This window comes from Schistocerca gregaria, chromosome 10 (assembly GCF_023897955.1).
Source record: "Schistocerca gregaria isolate iqSchGreg1 chromosome 10, iqSchGreg1.2, whole genome shotgun sequence".
Classification (NCBI taxonomy): Eukaryota; Metazoa; Arthropoda; class Insecta; order Orthoptera; family Acrididae; genus Schistocerca; species Schistocerca gregaria.
This window is the reverse complement of record NC_064929.1, coordinates 131,719,159-131,726,266: the sequence shown is the minus strand read 5'-3', so window position 1 is coordinate 131,726,266 and position 7,108 is coordinate 131,719,159.

Genomic DNA, 7,108 nt, shown 5'->3' with positions numbered 1-7,108 from the left:
ATATACATTGTAAACAGTGACTGAAAGAAATAGGTGTTAATTTTCGCATAATATTGAGCTGGAAAAGTACTCTGTATCCTTAAAAAGCTTTAAGACATCACACATAAAAAAAATTGAAGGCTGTACATTACAGCACACCCTTGTGGAAAGAAAGCCATGACTTTGAGAACTGAAGGTTCTTCCTCAGTTCCATGAAACAGCTTCTTTCCATTTGAAAAAGGAACACTTTCTTGTTCTCAGGGGTCTTAGTCAAATTTGACATCAGTGGCAGAGCTCACATTTACTATGATGGAATAGTTTTAGAAAATACTGAACAAGATATAACTGTGAAGATCTGAAGGAAGCAAAGGACTCATTTTCTATTCCTTAATGTTGAGGACATCAGCACTGTTGAGTGCAGTAATACAGAGTGTTACAAAAAGGTACAGCCAAACTTTCAGGAAACATTCCTCACACACAAAGAAAAAAAAATGTTATGTGGACATGTGTCCGGAAACGCTTACTTTCCATGTTAGAGCTCATTTTATTACTTCTCTTCAAATCACATTAATCATGGAATGAAAACACACAGCAACAGAATGTACCAGCGTGACTTCAAACACTTTGTTACAGGAAATGTTCAAAATGTCCTCCGTTAGCGAGGATACATGCATCCACCCTTCAGTGCATGGAATCCCTGATGTGCTGATGCAGCCCTGGAGAATGGCATGTTGTATCACAGCCATCCAAATACGAGCACGAAGAGTCTCTACATTTGGTACCGGGGTTGCGTAGACAAGAGCTTTCAAATGTCACCATAAATGAAAGTCAAGAGGGTTGAGGACAGGAGAGCGTGGAGGCCACGGAAATGGTCCGCCTCTACCAATCCATCGGTCACCGAATCTGTTGTTGAGAAGCGTACGAACACTTCGACTGAAATGTGCAGGAGCTCCATCGTGCACAAACCACATGTTGTGTCATACTTGTAAAGGCACATGTTCTAGCAGCACAGGTAGAGTATCCCGTATGAAATCATGATAACGTGCTCCATTGAGCATAGGTGGAAGAACATGGAGCCCAATCAAGACATCATCAACAATGCCTGCCCAAACGTTCACAGAATATCTGTGTTGATGACGTGATTGCACAATTGCGTGCAGATTCTCGCCAGCCCACACATGTTGATTGTGAAAATTTACAATTTGATCACGTTGGAATGAAGCACTCAAATGAGGATTGACACATTGTTGGATGAACCATTCATGGAAGTGTACCCGTGGAGACCAATCAGCTGTTGATAGTGCCTGCACACGCTGTACATGGTACGGAAACAATTGGTTCTCCTGTAGCACTCTCCATACAGTGACGTGGTCAACGTTACCTTGTACAGCAGCAACTTGTCTGACGCTGACATTAGGGTTATCATCAACTGCACGAAGAATTTCCTCGTCCATTGCAGGTGTCCTCGTCGTTCTAGGTCTTCCCCGGTCGCGAGTCATAGGCTGGAATGTTTTGTGCTCCCTAAGACGTCAATCAATTGCTTCGAACGTCTTCCTGTCGAGACACCTTCGTTCTGGAAATCTGTCTTGATACAAACATACCGTGCCATGCCTATTGCCCCGTGCTAATCCATTCATCAAATGGGCATCTGCTAACTCCGCATTTGTAAACATTGCACTGACTGCAAAATCACATTCGTGATGAACACTAACCTGTTGATGCTACGTGCTTGATGCTAGTACTGTAGAACAATGAGTCGCATGTCAACACAAGCACCAAAATCAACATTCCCTTCCTTCAAATGGGCCAACTGGCGGTGAATCGAGGAAGTACAGTACATACTGACGAAACTAAAATGAGCTCTAACATGGAAATTAAGCATTTCCGGACACATGTCCACATAACATCTTTTCTTTATTTGTGTGTGAGGAATGTTTACTGAAAGTTTGGCTGTACCTTTTTGTAACACCCTGTATAGTGAAGGAACTACTGGTTTCAGTGGTATGTCGTGGGTTTCATTTGTTCAATATTTTATTCCCACAGCCTCTTGTTTTAAGGTAAAACTGCTTTTATATTTAGACGTAGTAAAAAAAAACATGTACTACCTAATTTCAATAAGATTTTCTCATTAATAAAAGTAAGAAATTGAAAAATATTATCCTGTCCAAAGGTAGAACCACCACTGCTGCAAGCTGAAACCATAGACTGTACCTTGGGACAAGTATCACAGAAGTCTTCTTTAGTAAATAGTGACGTAATTGTTGGAGCTAGTCTAAACTGTTGTTCATTCAACATTACTTACAATTGCTGCCTGTGATGGGGTAAATTTTTGCATTTCTTGTGAAAATGTATAGCACAAAAAAATAAAAATGTGAAAATCATCCCAAGGTACGACCCTTTCCCCTACTGTTACCGATTACACATATCACCTTCAATTTAAGTTTGCTAGCACCGTAGACTGTTATGAGGCCAGACAGTGTTCTGGGTTTGTGATGGCAGGGTGGGAGGGAGACAGTATTAGCAAGCTTGTGAATTTCCGCAACTCGTGTTCATCGCATCGGTGCGCTGCTGCTGCCAATTGAATACAGTCTTGCCAGATAGGTTTCTCAATACTGGCAGGAATTGTAAATCAAACACTGGACATTTTTATATTAATTTCAATTATAAAATGCACCTGAATTTTGGAGGCAATTTTTCAAAGAAAAAAGTGCATCTTATAGTCCGCAGGATGCGTGTGCATTGCCAGAACTGTGTGTGGAAAAGTGGTCAGTCTGGGGTTTGCATCCCCTCCTGGTAAATTGATCAGTATGTCCAAACTCAATTACAGTGGTCTCTTCGAGGAAAAGAGTTAGCTCTGGCAGTAGACACACAGGTTCGTTTCCTGTGCACTTGTGACTGCTGTGTGGCTCACTGTTACATCCCACATAGCTAACAAGATTTTTCAGTCCTTGAACCTAAGTAAGTGGACAATTTTTGAGAGTGCCTAATGAGGAAGACAAGCAATTTTCTTCTCAATTGGTTGAAGTCTCCAGTTTCTTGCTGTGTATTAGAAGGAAGGCTGTTACTGTCTTTTGAACTAGAGTATGTGACAAAGAATCAAAGCCTATAGGAAAATTATTTTTGTGTCTTGTATTGTGATTCTGCATTTTATTACAAGTAATAAATATCACTAAGGCCATACTAGTTGTAAGTTACATTATTGTATGTCATATTTAGAAAGTGCTGTGTGTACACATGTATTATTCCACCAGTTTTGTCATCTTTAGGATTATTTACAACAGTTAATTGCATTGCTTGACCATTGTATCAGTTCGTGATAGAATGTTTTATACATTATGAATGAAACACACACAGCACTGGTGTAATACTCTGCAACATGTATTATTTGTTACATGACCCAGTTTTTATCTGATGTACCATGTATGTGGTGCAGTGAAATTTTGTTGGATCAAAGATTTTCAACTAGTGCATGTATAGAGCATCTCCTTTTCCAGAGATGAATAATAGTAATGTTAGAATTAGGAATAAAACTAGCTGGATTACTTCAGTGTAAGTGTGTTGCAAGACTATTTAACAGATAAATTATGTGACTCATTTACTAGAGAACTACAGACAAATTACAACAGCTGTCGGAATTGAACAATGAACTTTGGTGATGTATGGAAAGATGTGGCTGAACAAAATAATCTTGTCTTTAATAGATCCTAAATTACAAACAAATAAGATACAATAGTGGTAATAAGCAGGTGACTGAAGCAACTGTGATTATACAAAGTAAAAATATTATAATGCAATGGAGAAATTATTGTAAGTGAAATAAAGGAAATGGAGCATATGAGTAAGATGGGTACTTTACAACATGGTCTGAATGGGACTGTGAATAGTATCTGCAGCTATAGGTGGCAAGCAGGGGAACTGTCTGGCCATTCAGTACTAAGCTCAGGTTGATGGACAAGTGTTTATTAATTTCCATTGTTTCAAGGCAGTTCATCTTCTGTCCTTTATGGATGTGCTGTAATACTTCATGTTTCATCTTGTAACTATGGCCTTCTTTACACAGGTATTATGGAGAAGTATGGTCTCCTTTTGTAAGTTTCCGACTTCTTTGGTATTCGTTCAAACTGGTACATATTGTCCTGCCAGACTGACCTCTATAGAATTTATTACAGTTACGAGTAATTTTATATATCCCACTCTTTTCCAAAGCTGGAGTGCTGTCTTTACCATTGGACAAAAAGTATCCAACAGTATTGTGCACATTCTTGGATTTAAGATTTCTGGCTACATCCAGTGAGACTTTTCCTAAGTATGGAATTGTGTACCATTTATTGCATTCTTTAAGTCGGGGGTCAAGGCCAGGGTAAAGAAGAAAATACACCTATTGTTTCTGCTTTTTATGCATTACGGAGTCCACTAAGGTAGGGGGATAACCATTGTTTGATTGCATTTAATTCCATTTGGAAGTTTTCTTCAATCATGAGCATGAATATTAGGTGATGTATCACAGAATGAAAGACAGCATGTTTATGGGTTGAGAGCTATTTCTGTGGTGGTGGATTTCATTAAAATCTTGAAAGTATGAATACAGTTACTGATGTCTACTGCTAGATCTAAGTAATTTATGGAGTTACTGCCTGACTCTATACTGTATTCTGTACTGTTGTGTCTAGAATTTAGTTGCTTGTGTAATGTTTGAAGTTGTGTGGTAGGGGGGCATCCCATGGCTAGACTATCCAACTGTTTGCATATCCTATCATTGAAATGGAAATAATTTATGTTAGATGAGTTCCTGTAGCTGACCTTATGTCATCTATGACAAGTAGGTCAACTCCTGATTTATCTAGTAATTCTTTGTGAATATCTAGGCACTCCTTAACAGATATATTAGTGGATAAGTTGCTAACATCAAAAGATACCAGTTTGGCACGAAAGACGACTTGCATGTCTTTTAACTTGTTCACTAAGTCAACTGAATTATGGATCCGTTGACTAGGTATGAACTTTGTTTTCACCTTTATTATGTCATTTAATTATCTGGATAATTTGTAATATTTCATTCATAATAATACAGCAGTTAAGTCGTAGCTTTTAAAAATTCTGGCATTTTTAAAAACTCTAATGCTTTTAATAATTTTACTGATATCCCAATTAAGCTTTTTTATCATTATCTTTAACTAAGGAGAGAAAGTGAATTTATTTAGCTGGCATATTTCCTTTTATTCTTTTTCCAATGTCCCCCTTCATCTTCTTGCCGAAGCTATTTTCTCGCCCCGGCTAATTCAGTTCCCATTCTCACCATGTACACAAATTGGCGATCCTCGACAAGGCACCCGAATACGGGTCTCTCCCGTACCGTGTCATGGCTCCTGTGAATACTATCTCCTCTACAGGAAGCACTGCAGGACCTATCGCCACTTCTCCATTCAACTGCAGATGATGTTTTGACAGGGAGACGGAGACCTGGGAGAACTCGTAATAAATAACGGTACCTCTTGGGAAAATGGCAATGAGAGATGAGAAAGACAGCGGAGCATCCCTTCGCACAGCCACTGTCCCCACTACTGTCCATGTTGCACTCAATGAGGTGGAGCCTGCATCCCCCTCCCACCTACTCTCATTCGAAATCTTGAAGAGGCTGTTCAGACAGCCATCGTGGGAACGGGGTGGGATGCAACCGACTGCAGACAGCGGCACATGCTGGAGCGAGCGAGGCCAGTCATGTGGTCTTTGATGTCATACTCAGATCGTTCCAGCTACCGGTTGAAAAGTCTGAGAAGGGCAGCTTTGCTCACAGAGTTTCGACAGAGCTCAAAGCTAACAATCTGCAGCAATGTCCCCAGAAGTAGCCGTAACCACTGCGCTTCGAAGTAAAGTGGAAGGTTTAAACTAGACACTCTGTGACAATTTTTGCTGCAACTTGCACTGAAGGATTGAGGACTCTAGGGTCCCCTTCGTGGTCAGTGTGCACTGCACATAGGAGGCTGTTAAACTGAGTAGCTACTGTTTGTGGTGATCACAAAATGGTTTTTCATATTATACAACTCTCTGGCTGGTCCACATAACGAAGCTATAGGAAATGTGGAAGTATGAATGTGAGATCAAAAAGTATGTATCCCAAAGGTGAGAGTATTAAAATCCTAGGGCTTAATTGCTCAAGTATTCACAACAAAGTGCCAGACTTGGAAGCACTCGTAAAAAGGCAATGGAGTTCCCATTAAAATAGGTACAGAAAGATGGTTAAAACCCAAAACTGATTCCAGTGAGGTTTTTGCAGAAAATCTGTCTGTATACTGAAGGGATAAGCTAGTGGGAAACTGAAGGGATAAGCTAGCAGGTTGTTGTTGTTGTTGTGGTCGTCAGTCCTAAGACTGGTTTGATGCAGCCCTCCGTGCTACTCTATCCTGTGCAAGCTTCTTCATCTCTCAGCACCTACTGCAACCAATATTCTTCTGAATCTCTTAGTGTATTCATCTCTTGGTCTCCCTCTATGATTTTTACCCTCCACACTGCCCTCCAATACTAAATTGGTGATCCCTTGATGCCTCAGAACATGTCCTACCAACCGATCCCTTCTCCCCCATTCTATTCAATACCTCGTCATTAGTTATGTAATCTACCCATCTAATCTTCAGCATTCTTCTGTAGCACCACATTTCGAAAGCTTCTATTCTCATTTCGTCTAAACTATTTATCGTCCATATTTCACTTCCATACATGGCTACACTCCATACAAATACTAGATGTTAATAAATATCTCTTCTTCAGAAACGCTTTCCTTGCCATTGCCAGTCTACATTTTATATCCTCTCTACTTCGACCATCATCAGTTATTTTGCTCCCCAAATACCAAAACTCCTTTACTACTTTAAGCGTCTCATTTCCTAATCTAATTCCCTGAGCATCACTCGATTTAATTCGACTACATTCCATTATCCTCGTTTTGCTTTTCTTATATCCTCCTTTCAAGACACTTTCCATTCTGTTCACCTGCTCTTGCAGGTCCTTTGCTGTCTCTGAGAGAATTACAATGTCATCGGCCAACCTCAAAGTTTTTATTTCTGCTCCATGGATTTTAATTCCTACTCTTAATTTTTCTTTTGTTTCCTTTACTGCTTGCTCAATATAGAGA